Raw genomic sequence first — 24647 nt, forward strand, 5'->3', positions numbered from 1 at the left:
GACTACAAGTCCCAGAATTCAAATGAAAAAAACAGGCTGAAGCAGCTAGTACCATAGACCTGAGAAACCTGGCATGGCTGAAAGTGATCAATCCATTCACAATGCACAATGCACTAGAAGTTGAAGCAGGAAGTACCTGCACCTGGCAAATCTCTCTCGGAGGTTTCTCTCGATTCCTAATGCGCCCCTTCGATCTCAGACCAATAACAAGATTTCCTATTGAGCGTTTTTGCCAGAGTCCAAACCTGTAAAACTGGCAACGAGGTATAGCGAGAGCTCCTTGTCACGTGATGATTCGCTGTTGCTAGGGACGCACAGAGGTGTGTGTTTTAGTTGGGGAAATAGACGCGACCTCCTGGCCTCAGGGCCGGCACCCCTGCGGCTGGCCCATACATACCTGCGGTAGCGCGCGGAGGGCTTCTTCCGGTGCACCTGAGCCCTGGCTGAGTCTACTTTGGGAACGAGTGGGCTGTCTTTTTCGAAGCGGTTCCTTTTCTAACCAATCGCAGACAACAATAGGAAGTCAATCGCCAAAGACCGCCCTAGTCCCGCCCCCCAGCCTGGCTATCCCTCGGAGTCCAACTTTTCCCTTTGCTTTGCCTCGTAGGGAAGGGTCGGAAGCCGAGGGAAGGCAGTACCTGGGGGTGCTCGGATGTCCCGAGTCGGAGGTAAGGGCCACGTTCAGGCACCTCGCCGCCTGGTCGAGCAGGGTTTCCGTGTCGGCTTCAGCCGATCAGCCATCGAGGGAGCGTGAAGTTTAATTGTGTTACCGACTTCTCTGTGTGAAGTTTCACGCTCATTGAACACAAGGTTGCTGGATTCATGCGAACGAGAAGCGGCGAGGGCTCTTTCTCTGTTACTAGCCTACGGTGCTCCAAATTACAAAAAAAGGTCAGGTGTAAATCTCGAAAATCATGTGCACAGGTTAATAATATTGAAAGAAGCGGAGGCATTTAAGATGCGTAGAGGCCCGCGCCGTTTTTTTTTTTAAATGTTTTAAAAAAAAATTATTGTACCTACATTCCTTGCTTTATACTGGGCCTTTCGTACTCACTGTCTTAAATAACACTCACTAATCAGAGCTCAACTGTCACCTAGTCCATGTAAAGGAATACCCAGCTTTTCAGCTCCCGTTTGAACTTTCTGTGAACTGAAAGTTCAGTTATTAATTGATAAAGCGCGTTGCTGAATGTCAGTACAGAGCAATTGAATTAGGTTACTTTTTTGGGGCGTGTAATGTTGAAAGAGTAGTGTCCTCTGATGTTTAGTGCTGGAGTTGGGCGAGCCAACAATTTAATGGATAGCCGAGTCTAGGACCTGGCTTGGCTCTAAGAACCTGTGCATGAGCCGAGCCTTGAAAATATTTGGCAAGTAATTAAAGTTTTCACGTGTGCCCGGTGGGCAAGATTATTATTATAGATGGAGCAACATTAAAGATACTGGTTTTTGTACAGAGCACATCCTGAACTCGCACATTTGAAGGTGCATGCATACGTGATAATAAACAAAAAGAAGGCTCTGAAATAAAGTATTTGTCTACAATCACACACTTTGGTCAAGCAGGGAAGCCAGGTTTGAGCCTTGATGTTCTAGTTTCACACACAGCTCGAAAAATCTACTCAACCACCTGCTATGGTGAGTCTTATTTGATCAGCTTCAGCTATTTGGAGGACTTGACAAGAACAGGTGTTCTGTTCAGTTGAAAAGTGGAGGGCCAATAAAAGATGCCTTTAAATATTGTTCTTGTGTCACATTTGCTCTGTGTTCAGACAGAGGTCAAAAGTCAGTTTGTCTTACAATTAATTTTCTTTGACTGCAGAGTTTGGGGACTTTGTAAGATGAACTGTGTGACCTGCTATTTAGAAAGTAAAATAAAAGTATGTAGAGTGTCAGATTTTTCCTAACAGGCAATATTTAAATGACTGAGTCAACTGTGCAAACTTTCAAAATATATTTCAGTAGTTGTGGAAGCCCATTTTTTTTTTTTTTTTAAATGTATGATTGATAAAACACATTTTAATAGGATGAAAACAGATCAGAATACTTTGTGTTGATGTGCAAAGGATATGTTTTCTGAAACCCAATTTTTACAAATTAATACACTATATAGTTTCACCAGTAAAGCTGCAAGTTAGTGGAGAGGTTTTTGGACATTTCTTGGAAATGTACTTTGTGTAGATGACAATATGCTACCACATCATGGTTTAGCAATATATTTATTAAAATTGAGTGTTTAAACAAATAGCGAAACACTCCTGCCCTGATGGCAATGCTGTTAGTAAACTAAAATAAGTTATGGGTCATGTGTCCCCTTTATGTGGGCTATATTCTTGTGATGCATGCAGCAAACTTTAGTCTACTTAATCAAACAAACAAGTTTATTTTTGTACTGTAGAAATACTGAGCTCACATATTTGAAGTTGCAATCATATGTGAGAATGAAGAAAATGGCGACTGTAAACTATTTGCTTAGGATCACACAATTTCAGACCTGTTTACGGGTCAAGTACATTACAGTTAGGTCGAGTAGATTATTTAAGTTACTCGACCTACAGGTCTAGTGACATTTTATGATTTTCCGTGGCCTGCACTGTGAATTTCAGCAACTAAATGGATATCTTTTTCTGGCCTCAAGTCAAAGCTTTGTTCTTAAATCTTGGAAAATGAGATATGTTTGTGAGTGAAAGACAGAATTCAAATTGTATTTCTGGCAGTTTTACATAGTGTGAACGTTGCCCAAGGGATCTACAACTGACGCAGACTGTTACATGTTTTTTTTCTGTAGGGAGATTTGCTGGGATTTAAAATCGGGCTCCTTTGTTGTCTCTTTTTGAGCTTGAGGCGCCAAAGGACCTTGAGCTGAGGCAGAGCCAGCCATTGGCTCAAGTCTTCAGAGGCTCTCTTACCTCTGTTCAGTACTGAAGAGCACAAAGCTGACTGAATGGCATTACATATATTAAACCACAGAAAATGTTTTAAAGTACTCTTACATTAAGCTATCATGTGATTATTTATTTTTTTGGAAAAAAGTAAAAGCTACATCAAAAAGGCTGTTACCTTAGGAATGTATTTATTTATTTATAAGAAGAACTTCTCTGGGGTAAGAGACCAAGTCTGAATGTGAGGCAGGACGATGGTTATTATTAACTGCTTTCTAATCACAATACTTAATATTATGGTATGTCTGAACTTGTTTTCCCATACACTCTGTCCCCTTTGCAGGTATAATCTGAGATCAACACATTCCTCTCTTTTCTGCTTGAGTGGCAGATGTCAGGTTGGATAGACCATCTTACTATGACGTGACTGTGTGATTTTGTAGGGGCTGCCATCTAGTCTCGTAGGAAGTATGCCTGGGTGGGCCTCATGGGACCACGGTCCCATTAGTGGTGTGAAGTGTATATGCAGGACACAAGGCAATTCATTCCATAACTATTAAATGGAGATTACAGTTATGTAATCTAAGCTTTACACCAATTGCTGCCTTTTTTTGTCAAAGTTCTTGATCCTAAGGTGGATCCACGCTCTGGAAAGGAACCGTACCTGCAGTTTCAGGTCGTGGTGTTTTTTTCCTCTCCCCACAATAGCATAGGTGGAAAGATTTCACAGCACTCCGTGGAGTCGTACCCAAGCAACCTAAAGTGCCAAAAAGACCAAACCTCCAGGTGAGACGATGAGTCGTAAGGATTGGGCAGAGGAAGTGTATGTTGGACCAGGGTAATAGGCATTATATGTAAGTAATAGAGTTCTTACCTTCACGTCTCTTGTGGTGGTTCCAGACCTGCTCATGAGGCCTCCAAAGCAGCACAGAATTTAGCTGACAAATACAAAACACACTAGATAACAATATTATCTACTTTATTGTATTTACACCGTAATTGGAGAAAAGTTGCATGGGGTAGTGGTAAAAAAACGGATGAGGGCCTTCCAAGTCACCTCTGATCATATGTCCCTTCAGGTAGCCTGACACACCTTGTCCCAGATTTAGTCTTTTGCTGCCTAAATCTACCTTGAAACCCTTCTGCAACTGCACATTTAGCCCCAGCATGAACTAATCAAGTTCACATAATGGATTTCATCAGAGAAGCATGGAAATAAGATACCTATGGTCTGATGGCTGCATCAAACAGTAGATCTAGTCAGTTTTTGTCTGAAAATGAATTCCTACACAGTAGAGCACATCATTTTCCAAACCTCTGAGCAGGTGTAATGGCAAAAGAAAAATAGAACTACAGTCTTCAGAAACTTGATACCAGTTGCTTCTAAAGTGACAAAGCATGAGCATGTAAAAACTCAAAAACCAAAGGTAAACCCCTAGATCATACCAGAAACATCACCCGAGGAGTGGAAGAGGGTGGTCTGCGAAATCATTCTTAATTCAGAACTGCTACTCCTCTTCCTTACTCCATGAGTGATAGCAGATTGTAGAGATAACTGCCCTTTTGTGTCATGTGACTGGCACAAACATTCCTGATAGACACATCCTTCAAAGTAGGTGTAATAACAGGCCTGTCCTTTTCAACAGTCAATCAATACCAATATTGCCTTCGATGCTGCTGGATGGCTTGAGTGCTGCAGAGTCAAGACTGCTTCCACTGACACCTCTTGCCACAGGAGGCCGTTCTGCTGATAGTCCAAAGTTTGTTGTTCAATCTTAGAAGTGACTGTCCATCTCACTTCTCACTCAAGGACATTGATTCATGGAAGCAGGCCCCTTCCACACCAAATGGTTGAAAATCTTTCTTTATATTGGTTACTAGCTCCCTTCACTTCTGAGTCCACTGCTACCTTCCTACCGGGACTCTTTGCATCCATGACGATAACATTGGGGGATAAAAAGGGGGAACGGACATCCCTTGTAAAAAATTGTCAAATCAGACTCTACTGGCAAGCCTACTTGAGGGTCTGGGGACCGGTGGCATCCTGTTTAAGATTTTTCAACTCCGAGCCCACAACCTGTGCCAATGAACTGTCAATGATTGCAAGTGAAGAAATGCTCAAGGGATAACAAATAGAGATGGTACCTTGCAACATTGATGTTGTAGCCAAATTCTTGCTGATTACTTGTGCAACTAAAGGGACTTGGTATATAGGCTCCTTAATATGACAACATGAGTACACTTCAGGAATACACAAGCCTGGGTTATACCAAATCAAGAACACCACTTCTGATAGGAAACAGATAGAAATGGACACTTCTTCTAGTGTATTAGGAACCTGTGCACAAATTATAAGATGCTCTGACTTGGAACATTCCTTGTTCCATTTTCTGAGTTGGCGGATACAGGAACCATTTGACTAGACACAGGAAAAAACAACTCAGATTGTGGGTGGACGCGATCAGGAGACAAAGAAGCTTTGTAAATGCTTAACGTGCTGACGGCAACAGAGAATGAGAGAACTCTGAACTGAAAATGCTGGTGATACATTACAAATGTCAAAAAGCTTTGATCTTTTGCTGTTCTGGGACCGCGGTTGAAGGTATCCATCCTGTCCAGTGAAGTCCCTCAGCGGTATCTGAAGAAGTACACGCTGGACAGTCTGTCTTGTCAGAGGCATCTGGAACCCTTTGGGAACTTTTGAACTAGATAAGATAGAGTTCCTCCCCAGTAAGCTGTAAAGCCTTCAAAACCACCGTATACTTGGGTTGAAATCTCTGCAGAACATTCAACAGTGCTTCACTTTTCTGCTGAGATCTGGGCTGTGCAGTGGAAACTCTCCACGATTCTGAAGAAGTGGAAGCAAATTCACCATTGCAAATTGCGCAGTTCAGCCCCGGGATCGATATGCCTTGTTTCCATTTAAATATTCTTTGTGTTAAGCCGTTTTTCAAAAATTAAATTAGCACACTGTCTTCAATGAAGCCGACTTGCAGAATACATCCATCAAATGTTAAATCGATCTAACAAAAACAAAACTTTGTAGGAGAAGGTTTATGATTTAATAGCCAAAAGGGGCAAAATCACAAACTATAATTACAGTTTGGAAAACATAAGGCAATCCAGGCAACTGCATGGATTAAATCTGTATCAGCAATAGCCCATAGTTCGCTTTTAAGTGCAATTCAAGATAGGACACTCAGTTTATATGTTGATAACACTGGCTTTCTTCAGTTTAGCAGATTAGTTCAGGAGATATCCAGCAGCCCCTTGGCGGCAATCAGACAAATTACCAAAATAAAAAGTTACTCGGATCCAAGTGGGTTCTGCAAAATGCAGCTTGACTGTAGCTTGTTGACTTACCTTCACTCATATGCTTTACGTTTTAACCCCAATTTCAATAGAAATAGTTAAAGCAGACAAGTACAATTTCTTATTTTATTTATGCCATGAATAACAATTGTCACGTAGCTTTCGCTTAGCAGTTCTTGTCTTTCAGAAACTGATTAGGTGGCTGTGGGCAGGGAGGGACGGAACATCAGATTTTGGTCTTCCCTTGATTGCAGTTCACCAGATCCATGAGGCAAATGCTTGGCCAGATCCAGACATCTTGTTCAAGTACTGATTGGGTCATCCACCTGTAGCCAAAGTATTGTTTTTTCTATTAAATAAATCCCATTTTATGTTTTTAACACAAATGTGTTTTGGGATTAGCAAATATGGAAACATTGGTCAGTTAGGACCTAGGGACTGCATTACACATGGGTAAGTAGTTTCCTGTTTTGAGACGCAGCATGGGCCCCAGTCCCTTGACTGTGAGCATTAAAGAGAGGGTCCACCCACCCTTTACTTCTCAGAACTGGGCTGTGCCACTCCTGCTGTTTTTGCAACACTTCAGAATGTACTTCACCTTGCAATGGGGCACTGTGCTCGACTTCTTTGAGCAGTCTTAACGTACAGCAGTATCATCTGAACACTAAATAATACCGTGTGTTCATACAAACAGTGGATACTATTTCTTAGTAAGACTGACAATAGAAAATTCATCATCGTCATAAACCAACAACCTTTCACTGTTCGTGCTTACTGTAGTAGAACTACAACATTGCAAAACAGCACAGTGTGGCAGTCAGACTAATGGATTCCACCATGAGGTTGAAATGTAATCAACTAATAAAGCGCCACTTCGGCTCCTCCCTGCGCGGTCTACTTGTGTACAGGTAGCAGCGGACAAATACAAATAATTCTATGCCACAAACGGAGCCTGTTTAATAGGAAAGCGTAGGGGAGTGATTCGTGGCGTTCTGCCATTTAGTGCTCTCTTCAGGTGAACACTGCCATTGTACTAGATCAGTGATACTCATAGTACAGCCCGGGGGCCGCATGCGGCCCTTCTGACCTTTACATGCGGCCCAGCAGCACTGGGCTGCTCTACTCAGCACTAACATTTAAAAAATGTAAATAAAAAGGCAAGTATTTATTTAAGTTGAGTTGAAGGTAAAGAAAAGAGATAACAGAGGTCGTTCTGTACAACGTAACATCAGAAACACCTTCATTTTTAAAGACATATTTGAAGCAAAAATGCAAAAGCATGATCAAGTCTGCTCAAAATTCTAAAAGTGTATTTCATTAACACGCAGAAACTTCACCTTAGTACACCAGATTATATGTGCATTGAAGAAATATATTTTTTCAAAGTGATAATTTTCTAACCAGAATTTAGAAACATTCACTCACCCATCCCCCACCCAGACAACAATGCCTTTGGAGAGCTAAGAGGCAAGTCAGCTATGTGCACTCTTTGGGTGGCCTAAGTTTCAATTATACAAAACATTATAGTTTATTAAATCAAACACAAGAAGGTTTTGTGCAGCACACATCCTGAAGTCATGCGAGGTCCTCATATGTGATAATGAACAAAAAGCAGGAAAAGTGAAATAAAACATTTGCTTAGGATCACACAGTTTGGTTAAGTGGAGAAGCCGTGATTATTCACAAGTTTATGGTTTCACGTTGTGCTATTCAGACACTAGAAGTATATGCTTTGCTTCCCCTACTCCCACTTTACTGCCAACCCACGACCGCCACCCTGCTGCCATCAGTGCGGCCCTTGGTCACATCAAAGACCAGACTCTGTGGCCCCGGGAAAATGTTTGCGAGTATGCATGTACTAGATCATACTCTTGGGTCTTTACCCCTGTAGAATTCTTTTCAACTGTGAGGGGCGCTGACCAGTTCAGTAAAAAGTGCATGAAACAAAGAAGTCATTGTTTTCACTAGCGTTGCTTTGTCTTTGTTCTCCAATGCCATGATCCCAGGGATCAAGATGCATTTGTGCAAATGATGTTTTATCTACTGTGATATTGATTTCTTAAATACTTTAAGAATGTTTCACAGCAGATCTTTGTACTGCTCCGTCAGCACGAACAATCACTTTTTTCTCTTCCCTCCCCCCCCGAACCCCCCTTCTTACAGGTCAGTGTTTTAAGTTTGACACATATATTTACATTTCTTCAATATTTTTCTGGCCCTAATCTGATCTGTCCAGGGCTGCCATCATTCACTTAGTCTTTCTTTTACTGGTGCGAGGGAAGGTGTTTTCTGTGAATGAGGGAATTCCCAGCAGCTCCTGTTTATCGTTGGCTAGATCAATCACATTACTTAAATGGTTGATCTAGCAGCTCTGTCTTTATAGCCATATTTTTTGCCTCCCGAGTCCTCTTAAGTAAGATCCATTATGTATAACCCTACCTTTAAAACTTGCACAGTGACAGGGTCACTTATGCTTCCTGCTTCTTTAAGAGACTGTTAAAAAGCATTGTGAATATTTGGACAAAGTGTAATTCGGTGAGGGAAAGGTAGGTGGACGTTTGGTGGTGACAGGTCGTTCATCTTCTGCAAAATATTTTTTTTAGGTGTTAGTTTGTGAATGCTTTTATAGCTAGCCTTTCTGCCTCTACAAGAAAACTTTGATATTAACCACGGATATTCTAGCTTTTTTATGAGTTTTCTTAACATTTCTAAATCTGTCATGAATATAATTGTGACATTGAGTCAACTATCCTCCTCTTCAGGGCAGCCAGGGCTACTATTTCTCTGCTTGTATTTACATTTGAGGGCAGACCAAATTGGGAAGATCTAGGGTAGACAATGATTTGAGATTGTGGACGTGGAAGGGAAGACAGGGACTGGTTTATGTGGAAATCAATAATGTCCTTGGAGGTAGTTGATGAGTTAAGTCTTGAAGAGAAATTAGCTTTCTTCTAAACCGCAAGATAATTGGTGGAGTCTGATTTGTGAGGGCAGATTCTTCTTAATCTTTGATGCAGTCATCGCAAATGCTTGCCTCCTGTCTTTTCCTTTTTTGTTTTTGTTTTTGTTTCAAGTCTTGTTGTGATATGATTCCTTGTGCTATGTCTGCCTTAGGAGGTGGTAAGTTTTTTTTTCATCCATGTAAGCTTGGGTTTTAGCCTTAAGCCAAGCTTACATGGATGAAACAAATGTTTGAAAAGGATAAATATCTTGAGGGTAGCTGATGAAGGCTGATTAGTATCGGCTGATTTTTTTGTATGCCCCTTCAAGTATTTGAGTCTGTCTACTGCAAGTAGGATGTATTGGAAGGTTGTCCAGTTTGGAGTCAGGAATGCTAGTGAGTAATGCATATCCACCATTAAGGATAGTTCCAAAAAGATCTTAGACTGTACCTAAACCATCTGGGGAAGGCTGCTTCTCTCTAATTTCTGCGAGTCTCCTGCATCTGAGAATTTGCATATGGTACAAACTGATTGATCACACATGCTTGTAAAACTCTCTTCTTTCTTTGTATTTTTCTATTATGCAATAGTCATGCCTATGTTGCTTCTTTACTGCTGCAGCTTCTCAATTTTTTTTATTTTTATCGACTAATCTCTAGGACTCCACCATTTTTCATTTGTGATTATCCCATTAATGAAAATTTAATAAAGAAACAAAATATGAGTGAAAGAAAGAGATCGTTGTATTGCAGTGTAGACTTGTCTCATTGATGTGATCATGAGAAGTCCACAATAAATAATCTGACTGTACGAAGAAATAGCCTAAACAAAGGGGCAACAAAAAGCCCTCTGTTCTCGGCTCCTACAGATGATGCTGGAGGACCGCAGCAGTTTGCGGGCCAGTTGTATTTACTCAGGCCAACTGTAGGGTGGTATAGGAGGTGTTACTCCTCTGGTTTTCAGGCCTCTGGTGTGCCCCACGTCATCCACCAGCAGTGCCAGCGGTGGCCACTGTTTGTAGAGTGGCCATCCACCTGGTGCAATGAAAATCTGTGAGGCGCTGGGCAGTTGGAGCAGTTTATTGGGGTTGACCATCTTGGTAAAGACCAGACTCCGTCCCCAGCAGTTTTAAGTTAAGCAGTCTGGTAAGGGTAAAATAGAATAGCAGTAGACAAGGATGGCACAGTGTTTGGTTATGCTTCTTGAGAAAAACCCTTGCAGCCGTTGTTTTATTTATTTATTTTGTATTCCATTAGGCATTGGTACCACGCAAACGTTTTTTTATTTTTTTTATTTTGTGTGCCCAACAACGAGTGAAAAAGTGTTTCGTGGTGTATGTGCATTATTTGTGTTCGTGAAAGTAATGAGACATATGGTAACATATTGGCTTAGTAAACTTAAAATGCGGTTGCATCCCACAAGGTGGATGACACCTCAGTAGATAGTAAAATTCATTTTTGCTCCTTAATAACTTTGTCTTTCCATTATTCAGTTTGCACCATACACAGCAGGAATGGGGGAACCATGGTCACAATTAAAGTCTGAGTGTGCCAAACTTGGTGCAGATTGGCCAAATAGCCCATTATCCCAAGACATATCAGTTTTCCATTTACATTGGTTTCTCCCGTAGCCGATTTCTACACGAATGGCTTTGAAGCTGCCGAGGGTCCAGCAAGTTAAGGATGCAACCAACTTTTGACATTCGGTGCACTTTCTTGGTTTGGTAACTTTTCATCCAGACTTTTTGGCTATAGTAGCCAAACTATCTGTGTCCAGTTCGTGTGCCATAATAGATAATTTGTAAATTAAATCAATCAATGGACAGTTGCAGAGAACACTTTGCAAACAATTGAAAAACTGAATGAAATGCTCATTTTCTGTTGAGGGACATGCACACTAGATAGACGGCACCACCAGCCCTCCCAGTGTTTCTAAATATTGTGTGGAAACAGGAGAAAAACCAAGGGGAACGACAGGGAGGCTGAGGCTGCAGTAGGCATTAGTGGCTGTATGCACTGAACCTTCACCACCCCACAATATCTGATTTGTGATACTGTACATATTATAATGTGATATTTTATGTATGGAAACACGTTTGATGTAGGAAATGGTGTGGCTGGAGGAACCATGACCAGGAGGTAGGAGGGGGGGGGGTATTACCAGGGACGAGGATTAAATATTTATACCCATCCCTTGCCAAAGGGTTCTCTAGTTGCCTTTTTACCCGTTTCCTGAGTTACAAACTATGTATTTTTATTTAGTGTAACCAGAAGGCGGCTTGGTGGAGGTCAAATGTAAATTTACCTAATGAGGTATATTTGTGGAGGTCAACATAGTCTATTTTGAAGAGTTGACACCTCGGGTTGCACAATTTGTGTGATTGTATGATCATTTTAGGCAGCCTAAATTAATTTAATTGGGACCAAGATAATCTTGACTTCTCATCTAGGATTACCAGAGACCCCATGTCAGCAAAATATAACTTTTCCAGTGCTGCGCTTATGTTTGACAAGTCACTGTTTTCATGTGTTAGTCAAGTTCTATTAGTAGAACTTGAACAAGCGTTAGCAAAGCCAGTAAGTAGGTCTTGCCTACAAGAGCGATTTGCTTTGTCAATGTTTTTTGAGCCATGTCTGTACAGCAGCGCGGCCAAGTTGTCACGGGTGAATATTGGTTGCCTTTCAAAACAATTGTAAATACAAGTACAGTGCAATTGTTAACGGCCAGAAATGTTTCCACAGTGGTGAAAAACACATTTTTTAAAGTAGCGAATGGTAAATTAAAATAATTGCGTCACACCACTTGATTTTCAAGTTAGCACTTATTTACACAAACGCTGTTTAAGGGGCAATATAAATTACTGGATGATTATTTTCATCTTGGTGATTTCTTAATGTAGTGGTTTATATCCTCTTTGCAAGCCAGGTGAAAGCTAGTGTCAGTTATATTAAGTGAACCCTCTCTTCTATCAGGTACATGATCAGACTCCTCGGCAGACGAATGAACACTTGTGGAATGTCATTATCACACTCTATTTACCTGGGAGATGGGCAGATAATCTAATGAGCTTCTCACCCGCCAGACAATGAAGGTCTTTTGTCTGATATCGGATAAGAATCAGCAGGCCCCATTTGAGGCAAATATTCACCCTCACCACCAGGCCCACCTCCGAGGTCAGGGAGACTTAAATGTGAGTTCATATATGTTAACAAGTGAATGCTTTCTCGAGCCCTGACACATGGATCGGAGTTCTCTTTAGAAAAAAGTAAACAACTGTGCCAGACAATCTGAAACATATTCTGAAATCCACAATTGTAAGAGAAACGAAATCCTGTAAATTTAACTTGATGCATAGTTTTAAACTTCATCCTGATGCCACTCCTCCCCCAGTCTGCTATTCCATTCTAAATTCTTTAAATCAGTGGTTCCTACCCTTTTGACTTCTGTGGACCCCACCGAGTCACTGCTGAAAGCCAGTGATACCCAAACAAACAATCTCTATAATAATTTGTGCTTTGAAATCAACACAGAAAAATACTGAAACAAGTATACACCAAATCATTACACAAATGACAAAATATTTTATTTAATCAAAAACATGCAAAGACCAGAAGTATCATTTTAATGAGAAGGTTTGAGCTTTTCAGTGTTTGATATAATTTCTTAAAGACTAGGGGCCTGATTACAATTTTGGAGGAAGGTGTTAATCCGTCCCAAAAGTGACGGATATACCACCAGCCGTACTACGAGTCCATTATATCCTATGGAACTCCTCCAAAGTTGTAATCAGGCCCAAAGTCATATGTTAGACTGCTTTATCTTTTTTGCTCATAATGCATGTTTTTTTTTTTTTTTGTCAGCACATATCTGTGGTTCATTTGAGGCTACCACTCGTCCATGCTAGATTCTGTTTGCTGTACTTGTTGAGCACCCACCACTGAAGCCAAGTGTGCCTACTTAATGTTTAGCCTCCGATTTCCATTTGACGATCAATATGAAAATTAAATTTTTCCATTCTAACTTTTTATGTGCAGATACTTTATTAGTCTTCTAAAATGGTCTAATTTTCTAAACTGTTGCTGACCCCCAGAGTATGCGTTGCAGATCTGTGGTTAAGAACTGCTACTCTAAATGCTTGACACTTAAAGACAAGTCCTCTAGATAGGTAATATTATTGCAGCACATGAAAGTAGAGATCAAAAGGCCAAGTTGGAGCAATGTTTTGATTTATACCATCACCTTAATGTGTTAATTTGCATAACTAAAAGCAAGGCACGTATTGAACATATCCATCTCATGCCTTGATGCAGAGGAAACATACTTGAACTGCCTCCCTTCTCAGCCTCACGCTCCATGGATGCTCGCTAAGACAGGACTGTGATAAGGTATATAAGCATGATCATTAGCAACAGTATTAATTTAGGAAATAGGTGAATCTAACAGTCTGCTCCTATAAATTATTGTGGAAAAAGGAGTAGAAGTCAGAGCAGTTAATGGGTAGACTGCAGGACTTTAGAATTCTGACTATGAACTTTCTGACACTGTACATTTTAAATTGCTTGATGCATTCAAGATAGAATACCAACTGCCTTAGAAAGGTAGAATGACACGTTGATTCTATGGGAAAGTTCCATCCACTAATTAGCCACACTCAATACAAAATCTTTTTCTCCCCCGCCCCCCTCCAGTGTGACTTTTGTAACTTTTTTCCTATTTTACCAGCTGGATTTGTACACATGACAGCCACCATCTTTCTTTCTCCTTGATAATAAACAGTGCCACATTTCAAATGAAAGTGGGGCACATGTTACTTTTACGTGAACAGTGGAAGGCACGTGTAAGAATACAGTAAAACGCTGATCATGGGTGGGTGCTAGGGACTTGCAGCTGTGAGAGAACAAAGAAGGCCCTTACTTCACATTCTCTACAGGTGGTAGGGGAGCTGGCTTCAGTTGCCTCATGGAATTACCATTCTCCATTTACACAGAGTCCATTATTCTCCAGCATGGCAGATTTTTATTCAACGTGCTTTTTTAAAACTGTGTGTTTTGTTCACTAAGACTTAAATGGAGAAGGGGGATATGGAGGATTAATGGTCCAGTGTATGCCCTCCTGAGGATACTCTTATATAATGAAATACACTGTTCCAAAAAGTGCAAGAAAGGGTGAAAATAGGGTCCTAATGAGCAAGAGTCCTCACACACCCTATTGGGTGTCATGCTTCATCATCGGACGTGCCCCTCGTCAGACCGGCGCTGCAATGTCTGACGGGCTCTTTGCCGGAGATCTTCTCTCGATGATGCCACAAACCCCAAATGTGAGTAAGGAGAAAAAGTGGGGAGAACAACAGAAAAACTAAAATTGGCTCAAGACCCTCTGAGTATTTAAATGTATTAATCTGTATAGGGTAATGGCCAAGATTAAAAACATAACTCAGGAGTGGAATAGAGATAATGCTCAACCACTCTGTATCAGCTTGTTAAGAAAGGGAGGAGGCCAGGAACTACCTGACGCACCTCAAAATGAGGTCGACCTGTTTCGCGTCTCAATGGTCCACAAAGGATCATGTGACGCTTCTTCAGGACCTAATGTATCTTAAATCTCTCCTACTATAAACTAACTCCTGCGGTCTGTAACTGTCAGAAAAAAAGAAAGGATACCAGTCACTTACACAAGTCCAATCTGACCCCAACCTGCTGTTCCTATAAGTCACCCTGAGGATATAAAATAACAGTGAGCAACATATGACTTAGTCAGCAGATAATAGTTATCAAAATGGGTGCAAAATGACGTCAATAAAACAAGAAACAGGTGACAAACCGTGCACCACAAAGTGATAGTGTAAAAGATGGCAAACCCATGCAAATTGAATAAAGATGGGCTTACCCTCTCAAATAGGGACAGGGCTTCATGGGACCACGTCGGCCTATAGCCAGGCTTGCAAACACTCTAATCGTCGGTGCAACAAGAGACCAAAAACGGGAAACAAAAACCAAACACCTCAATTACAGTACAAATGGAGACTGAATTATATGCATAACATAGTGTGTTTGACTTATGCATTCATAATATGCGGAATAACACTCATATGCGTGCAACTGTCTCACCCACTCGTATGCTGTTACTTGAGCAGGTCTCATTGAAAAGAACACACGAAAAAAGAAAAGATCAATATAAGTGAAATGTTCGAAATGCAAACATTATGCCAAGGACAAAAGTAATATGTAAAAAGCCGGTAGAAGGTACTTTAATTTAGTAGCCAAACCCAGAAATAAGCCCGAAAGGGAACAGGGACTCAAAATCAGGTCCATTGAAGTACTCCTTTCCATAAGGGAAAGCGCACGCTTAAGAGGCAGCGTGCTCGAGTGGCGATCCCCGTCCTGGGGGAACTCGCCACATCTTTACCAGTAGGGAATCAAAGAAAAAAATGAACCGATGTCCAGGGCACTTACTTTAATAGTCCTGGGCTGAAGAGGGTCACCTACCCCTCAAGCTTCAAGCGGTCCTGAGAGAGGACAACATAGGCGTACAGTGAGCACCCACCTTTGATGCATGTCTGACAAATAAGGGGGCACTCCCTCTCCAGGACATCAGAGGCCAATAGCCTTTAGGGACAGGGCCCCCTCCCAGGTAGCTCCCGGGCAAGGTAGGCCCCCCCTCTATATATATTATTATAAATTTCACAGCACTTATTCATACTCTGAGCATGAGTAGCAGGGATCCTTCGCCCTGATGAATGCCCCAAGACTTTCCTGAGCTCAATACTGAGGGCAGAAACATGTCGGCTCCTTCCTCCTAGATAGGTGACCCTGTGAGTCCTTGTTCTCACAGAGGTGTCCCAATCTCCACTTTTTTAACCACATCAAACAGAACCTTTATTAAATTATTACACAGGTAATTGTTTAGGTGTTTTTATTCCTTAGTTTAGCTGGATCCCTCGATTTCCAGAATTAATTTACGCACTCCCTCCTGTTCCTTTAACAGTGAGGTTGAGTCCGCCCAGGTGGCACTGTCCTACCTGGGTGGGGCTAGGTAGTCATATGATGAAGCATGACACTATATAGTGTGCAAGACCACCTAGTCCGTACAGGAAACTCCCCACTGTAGGAAAGTACCATCTTGCCTGGCATGTTACCCCCATATTTTACTGTATATATGTTGTTTTAGTTGTATGTGTCACTGGGACCCTGCCAGCCAGGGCCCCAGTGCTCATAAGTGTGCCCTGTATGTGTTACCTGTGTTATGACTAACTGTCTCACTGGGGCTCTGCTAATCAGAACCTCAGTGGTTATGCTCTCTCATTTCTTTCAAATTGTCACTAACAGGCTAGTGACCAATTTCACCAATTTACATTGGCATACTGGAACACCCTTATAATTCCCTAGTATATGGTACTGAGGTACCCAGGGTATTGGGGTTCCAGGAGATCCCTATGGGCTGCAGAATTTCTTTTGCCACCCATAGGGAGCTCTGACAATCCTTACACAGGCCTGCCACTGCAGCCTGAGTGAAATAACGTCCACGTTATTTCACAGCCATTTTACACTGCGCTTAAGTAACTTATAAGTCACCTATATGTCTAACCTTTACCTGGTAAAGGTTGAGTGCTAAGTTACTTAGTGTGTGGGCACCCTGGCACTAGCCAAGGTGCCCCCACATTGTTCAGGGCCAATTCCCCAGACTTTGTGAGTGCGGGGACACCATTACACAATCCTATGATCCCACGGGTCTCTAGCACAGACCCGGGTACTGCCAAACTGCCTTTCCCGGGGTTTCACTGCAGCTGCTGCTGCTGCTGCCAACCCCTCAGACAGGTTTCTGCCCTCCTAGGGTCCAGCCAGGCTTGGCCCAGGAAGGCAGAACAAAGGACTTCCTCAGAGAGAGGGTGTTACACCCTCTCCCTTTGGAAAATGGTGTTAAGGCAGGGGAGGAGTAGCCTCCCCCAGCCTCTGCAAATGCTTTCATGGGCACACATGGTGCCCATTTCTGCATAAGCCAGTCTACACCGGTTCAGGGACCCCTCAGCCCTGCTCTGGCGCGAAACTGGACAAAGGAAAGGGGAGTGACCACTCCCCTGACCTGCACCTCCCCTGGGAGGTGCCCAGAGCTCCTCCAGTGTGCTCCAGACCTCCGCCATCTTGGAAACAGAGGTGCTGCTGGCACACTGGACTGCTCTGAGTGGCCAGGGCCAGCAGGTGACGTCAGAGACTCCTTCTGATAGGCTAGCAACACCTGAAGGAGCCTATCTTCTCTCCTAAGTAGCCAAACCCTCTTTTCTGGCTATTTAGGGTCTCTGCTTTGGGGATTTCCTTAGATAACGAATGCAAGAGCTCATCAGAGTTCCTCTGCATCTCTCTCTTCACCTTCTGCCAAGGAATCGACTGCTGACCGCGCTGGAAGCCTGCAAAAACTGCAACAAAGTAGCGAAGACGACTAATGCAACTCTGTAACGCTGATCCTGCCGCCTTCTCGACTGCTTTCCTGGTGGTGCATGCTGTGGGAGTAGTCTGCCTCCTCTCTGCACTAGAAGCTCCGAAGAAATCTCCCGTGGGTCGACGGAATCGTCCCCCTGCAACCGCAGGCACCAAAGAACTGCATCACCGGTCCCCTGGGTCTCCTCTCAGCACGACGAGCGAGGTCCCTTGAATCCAGCAACTCTGTCCAAGTGACTCCCACAGTCCAGTGACTCTTCAGTCCAAGTTTGGTGAAGGTAAGTTCTTGCCTCCCCCCGCCAGACTGCATTGCTGGGAACCGCGTCTTTTGCATCTACTCCGGCCTCTGTGCACTTCCGGCGGAAATCCTTTGTGCACAGCCAGGCCTGGGTCCACGGCACTCTAACCTGCATTGCACGACCTCCTGAGTTGTCCTCCGGCGGCGTGGGACTCCTCTGTGCAACTTCGGGTGAGCACTGTTTCACTCCTCTTCGTAGTGCCTGTTCCGGCACTTCTGCGGGTGCTGCCTGCTTCTGAGACGGCTCCTTGTCCTGCTGGGCGCCCCCCTCTGTCCCCTGACGCAATTGGCGACATCCTGGTCCCTCCTGGGCCACAGCAGCATCCAAAAACCCTAACCGCACGACTTGCAGCTAGCAAGGCTTGTTTGCGGTCTTTCTTCAGGAAAACACTTCTGCACGACTCTCCACGGCGTGGGACATCTATCCTCCAAAGGGGAAGTTTCTAGCCCTTGTCGTTCCTGCAGAATCCTCAGCTTCTACTGCCTAGTAGCAGCTTCTTTGCACTCACAGCTGGCATTTCCTGGGCATCTGCCCACTCTCGACTTGGTCGTGACTTTTGGACTTGGTCCCCTTGTTCCACAGGTACCCTCGTCTGGAAATCCATCGTTGTTGCATTGCTGGTTTTGGTCTTTCCTGCAGAATTCCCCTATCACGACTTCTGTGCTCTTTGGGGAAGTTTAGTGCACTTTGCACTCACTTTTCAGGGTCTTGGGGTGGGCTATTTTTCTAACCCTCACTGTTTTCTTACAGTCCCAGCGACCCTCTACAAGGTCACATAGGTTTGGGGTCCATTCGTGGTTCGCATTCCACTTTTGGAGTATATGGTTTGTGTTGCCCCTATCCCTATGTGTCCCCATTGCATCCTATTGTAACTATACATTGTTTGCACTGTTTTCTAATACTATACTGCATATTTTTGGTATTGTGTACATATATCTTGTGTATATTTGCTATCATCATACTGAGGGTACTCACTGAGATACTTTTGGCATATTGTCATAAAAATAAAGTACCTTTATTTTTAGTATATCTGTGTATTGTGTTTTCTTGTGATATTGTGCATATGACACTAGTGGTACTGTAGGAGCTTCACTCGTCTCCTAGTTCAGCCTAAGCTGCTCTGCTAAGCTACCATTATCTATCAGCCTAAGCTGCTAGACACCCTATACACTAATAAGGGATACCTGGGCCTGGTGCAAGGTGTAAGTACCCCTTGGTACTCACTACAAGCCAGTCCAGCCTCCTACATTGGTTGTGCAGCGGTGGGATAAGTACTTTGTAACTACTTACCACTTTTGTCATTGTACTTTTCATAAGAGAAAAATATACAAAACAAGTTCAGTGTATGTACACCTAACCAAAAAGTTTTGCATTTCTTTTCTCCCTTCTTTTCAAAGTGCTGAAAAGTACCTCTAAACTTTCTCAAAAGTTCTTAAAAAGCTTAAAAAGTTTTTTCTCTGTCTTTCCAAAAGTTCTGAAAAACTTTTTCTCACTTTTTCTATCCCTTAAACACTGTCTAAAATGTCTGGTACAGGCCAAACTCTTGATCTGTCCAACATAACTTATGACAACCTTAGCTGGAAGGAAGCAAGGAGTCTCTGTATAGATAGAGGTTTAGGGGTAGGGAAGAATCCCTCAAGACAACTGTTGGTTAATATGCTAATTGAACAAGATAAGACCTTAGGTGGCACTTCTGGTGAGAAATTAGCTGATGGTTCCCATTCTGATTCTGGGGCACCCCTAGCAAAAGATGTGGGAGGGAAGCTTTCCAGCCTGCCCCCTAGCAAGCCACCTAGCATAGCTGGTTCTGATGTGAATTCACATCACAGTAATAGTGTTGTTTCTCATCACAGTAAAAGTATTACTTCTATAGGCCAGAATGTTAGGATGTCATCTGTTAGGGCCAGGTCTCCTTCTGTTCAATCTCCGCATACTTCTGTCTCTAGACATGCCTCACCCACCCACCCTGATGACAGAATGTTAGAAAGGGAGCTCAATAGATTGAGAGTGGAACAAACCAGACTGAAGCTCAAGAAGCAACAGCTGGATTTGGATAGACAGTCCTTAGAGGTGGAAAGAGAAAGACAGAAATTGGGTTTAGAAACCCATGGTGGCAGCAGCAGTATTCCCCATAGTCATCCTGCAAAAGAGCATGATTCTAGGAATCTGCACAAGATAGTTCCCCCTTATAAGGAGGGGGATGACATTAACAAGTGGTTTGCTGCACTTGAGAGGGCCTGTGTTGTACAGGATGTCCCTCAAAGGCAGTGGGCTGCTATCCTATGGCTATCATTTAGTGGAAAGGGTAGGGATAGGCTCCTTACTGTGAAAGAAAGTGAAGCCAATGATTTCAAAGTTCTTAAGAATGCACTCCTAGATGGTTATGGCTTAACCACTGAACAGTACAGGATGAAGTTCAGAGAAACCAAAAAGGAGTCTTCACAAGACTGGGTAGACTTTGTTGACCATTCAGTGAAGGCCTTGGAGGGGTGGTTACATGGCAGTAAAGTTACTGATTATGAAAGCCTGTATAACTTAATCCTGAGAGAGCATATACTTAATAACTGTGTGTCTGATTTTTTGCACCAGTACCTGGTGGACTCTGATCTGACCTCTCCCCAAGAATTGGGAAAGAAGGCAGACAAATGGGTCTGAACAAGGGTGAACAGAAAAGTTCATACAGGGGGTGACAAAGAAGGCAAGAAGAAGGATGGTAAGTCTTCTGACAAGGGTGGGGACAAATCTAAAAATGAGTCTTCATCAGGCCCACAAAAACACTCTGGTGGGGGTGGTGGGTCCAAATCCTCTTCAAATCAAAACAAAGAAAAGAAACCATGGTGCTATTTATGTAAAATAAAAGGCCATTGGACAACAGATCCCAGTTGTCCAAAGAAAAGCACCAAGCCTCCTACCACTACAACCCCTGCTGCTACACCTAGTGCCCCTAGTAATAGCAGTTGGTGGTGGGAGCAAACCTACTAATAGCCAATCCAAGGGAGTAGCTGGGCTCACTTTTGGTAATTTAGTTGGGGTTGGTCTTGTTAGGGAGACCACAGAGGCTGTGTTAGTCTCTGAGGGGGCTATTGATTTAGCCACCTTAGTTGCTTGTCCCCTTAACATGGATAAGTACAAGCAACTACCCCTAATAAATGGTGTTGAGGTTCAGGCCTACAGGGACACAGGTGCCAGTGTCACAATGGTAATAGAGAAACTGGTCCACCCTGAACAACACTTACTTGGTCACCAGTACCAAGTAACCGATGCTCACAACAACACACTTAGCCACCCAATGGCTGTTGTAAATCTCAACTGGGGGGGGGGGGGGTTTACTGGTCCAAAGAAAGTTGTGGTTGCCTCAGATTTACCTATAGACTGTCTACTTGGAAATGATTTAGAGACATCAGCTTGGTCAGATGTGGAGTTGGAGACCCATGCAGCAATGTTGGGCATTCCAGGGCATATTTTTGCTTTGACAAGGGCTCAGGCCAAAAAGCAAAAAGGACAGGGTGACTTGGATCCTGGAAGAATGGACCAAGTGCTCCCTAAAGCTAGGGCTAGTAGAAGTAAAGCACTACCTACTATCCCTCCCTCTACAGTGGATTCTTCTTCTGAGGAAGAAGAATTTCCACCCTGTGCAGAACCTACACCAGAGGAGCTGGAAGCAGACACTGCTGAGCTTTTGGGTGAAGGGGGGCCTGCCAGGGAGGAGCTGAGTGTGGCACAGCAAACCTGTCCCACACTAGAGGGTCTAAGGCAGCAAGCTGTCAAACAAGCAAATGGGGATGTCAGTGACTCTCACAGAGTTTACTGGGAGGACAACCTCTTGTACACTGAAGCAAGGGATCCAAAACCTGGAGCTGCCAGAAGATTGGTGATTCCTCAGGAGTACAGAAAGTTCCTCCTAACTCTAGCCCACGACATTCCCTTAGCTGGAAATTTGGGGCAAATGAAAACTTGGGACAGGCTTGTTCCCTTGTTTCATTGGCCTAGAATGTCAGAGGACACAAAGGAATTTTGTAAGTCCTGTGAAACCTGTCAAGCCAGTGGCAAGACAGGTGGCACTCCAAAGGCACCCCTTATTCCACTGCCTGTGGTTGGGGTTCTCTTTGAAAGGGTAGGGGTTGACATAGTTGGCCCCCTTGACCCTCCTACTGCTTCAGGCAATAGGTTTATCTTGGTGGTAGTGGACCATGCCACCAGATATCCTGAAGCTATTCCTCTAAGGACCACTACAGCTCCTGCAGTGGCAAAGGCCCTCCTGGGAATCTTTTCCAGGGTGGGCTTCCCAAAAGAGGTGGTATCAGACAGAGGAAGCAATTTCATGTCTGCTTACTTAAAGGCCATGTGGAAGGAGTGTGGTGTTACATACAAGTTCACTACACCCTATCATCCCCAAACAAATGGACTGGTGGAAAGATTTAACAAAACTCTCAAAGGCATGGTTATGGGACTCCCTGAAAAACTCCGCAGGAGATGGGATATCCTATTACTTTGCCTCCTTTTTGCTTACATGGAGGTACCCCAAAAAGGAGTGGGCTTCAGCCCCTTTGAACTCCTATTTGGACACCCTGTGAGAGGTCCTCTAACACTTGTTAAGGAGGGTTGGGAACAACCTTTAAAAGCTCCAAAGCAAGACATAGTGGACTATGTACTTGGCCTCAGATCAAGGATGGCTGAGTACATGAAAAAGGCCAGTAAAAACCTCCAGGCCAGCCAAGAGCTCCAAAAGCAATGGCATGACCAGAAGGCTGTTTTGGTTCAGTACCAACCAGGGCAGAAAGTGTGGGTCTTGGAGCCTGTGGCCTCAAGAGCACTCCAAGATAAATGGAGTGGACCCCACACAATTGTTGAGAAAAAGGGTGAAGTCACCTACTTAGTTGACTTAGGCACTGCCAGGAGTCCCCTTAGGGTGCTCCATGTCAATCGCCTGAAACCCTACTATGACAGGGCTGATCTCACCCTGCTCATGACAACAGATGAGGGACAGGAAGAAGAGAGTGACCCTCTCCCTGATCTCTTCTCTTCCACAGAACAAGATGCTCTGGTGGAAGGTGTAGTACTGGCAGATTGTCTTACTGCTGAGCAGAAAGACCACGGCATAAATCTCCTGGGTCAGTTTTCTGAACTCTTCTCTACTGTGCCAGGCACCACTTCTTGGTGTGAGCACACTATAGCTACTGGAGACAGCTTGTCTGTCAAAAGTAAGATCTATAGGCAGCCTTACCATGTCAGAGACTGCATAAAACAAGAAGTGCAGAAAATGTTAGAACTGGGAGTGGTTGAGCACTCTGAAAGTACATGGGCCTCTGCTGTGGTACTTGTACCAAAACCTCATTCCAAGGATGGAAAGAAGGAAATGCGGTTTTGTGTAGACTATAGAGGTCTCAACCAAGTAACCAAAACTGATGCTCACCCTATACCCAGGGCAGATGAGCTAATAGATACACTGGCATCTGCCAAGTATCTAAGCACTTTTGACTTGACTGCAGGGTATTGGCAGTTCAAATTATCAGAAGATGCAAAAGCAAAAACTGCATTTTCAACCATTGGAGGCCATTACCAATTCACAGTAATGCCTTTTGGATTGAAAAATGCACCTGCCACTTTTCAGAGGTTGGTGAATACAGTCCTGCAAGGGCTGGATGCTTTTAGTGCAGCATATCTAGATGATATAGCTGTCTTTAGCTCCAGCTGGGATGATTACCTGGTCCACCTATGGAAAGTTTTGGAGGCCCTGCAAAAGGCAGGCCTCACTATCAAGGCTTCAAAGTGCCAGATAGGGCAGGGGAAGGTGGTTTATCTGGGACACCTGGTAGGTGGAGAACAGATTGCACCACTTCAGGGGAAAATCCAAACTATTATAGATTGGGTTCCCCCTACAAGTCAGACCCAGGTGAGAGCCTTCTTAGGCCTCACTGGGTATTACAGGAGGTTCATAAAGAACTATGGCTCCATTGCAGCCCCTCTTAATGACCTCACCTCCAAGAAAATGCCTAAAAAGGTATTGTGGACAGCTAGCTGTCAGAAAGCTTTTGAGGAGCTGAAGCAGGCCATGTGCTCTGCACCTGTCCTGAAAAGCCCCTGTTACTCCAAAAAATTCATTGTCCAAACTGATGCATCTGAATTAGGGGTAGGGGCAGTCCTTTCACAACTTAATTCTGAGGGCCAGGATCAACCTGTTGCTTTTATCAGCAGGAGGTTGACCCCTAGAGAAAAGCGTTGGTCTGCCATAGAGAGGGAGGCCTTTGCTGTGGTCTGGGCACTGAAGAAGTTGAGGCCATACCTGTTTGGCACTCACTTCATTGTTCAGACAGACCACAAACCTCTACTTTGGCTAAAACAAATGAAAGGTGAAAATCCTAAATTGTTGAGGTGGTCTATATCCCTACAGGGAATGGACTATACAGTGGAACATAGACCTGGGAGTACCCACTCCAATGCAGATGGACTCTCCAGATATTTCCACTTAGACAATGAAGACTCATCAGGTCATGGCTAGTCTTATTGTCCTTCGTTTGGGGGGGGGGGGGTTGTGTAGGAAAGTACCATCTTGCCTGGCATGTTACCCCCATATTTCACTGTATATATGTTGTTTTAGTTGTATGTGTCACTGGGACCCTGCCAGCCAGGGCCCCAGTGCTCATAAGTGTGCCCTGTATGTGTTACCTGTGTTATGACTAACTGTCTCACTGGGGCTCTGCTAATCAGAACCTCAGTGGTTATGCTCTCTCATTTCTTTCAAATTGTCACTAACAGGCTAGTGACCAATTTTACCAATTTACA

At 43.5% G+C, this 24647-nt stretch overlaps 1 protein-coding gene across 2 annotated transcripts in view; it reads left to right on the plus strand.

The window, feature by feature from the left end:
* The first annotated feature begins 582 nt into the window (after positions 1-582).
* Positions 583-24647, plus strand: part of FZD6 (frizzled class receptor 6) — a 213724-nt gene continuing 189659 nt past the window's right edge. The window contains exon 1 of one of the 2 annotated variants that reach the window (XM_069220593.1): positions 583-668. The gene's annotated coding sequence lies outside the window, so the exon portion shown is untranslated. The other variant, XM_069220594.1, reaches the window with a different exon arrangement.

This window comes from Pleurodeles waltl, chromosome 2_2 (assembly GCF_031143425.1).
Source record: "Pleurodeles waltl isolate 20211129_DDA chromosome 2_2, aPleWal1.hap1.20221129, whole genome shotgun sequence".
In the NCBI taxonomy this organism is placed as follows: domain Eukaryota; kingdom Metazoa; phylum Chordata; class Amphibia; order Caudata; family Salamandridae; genus Pleurodeles; species Pleurodeles waltl.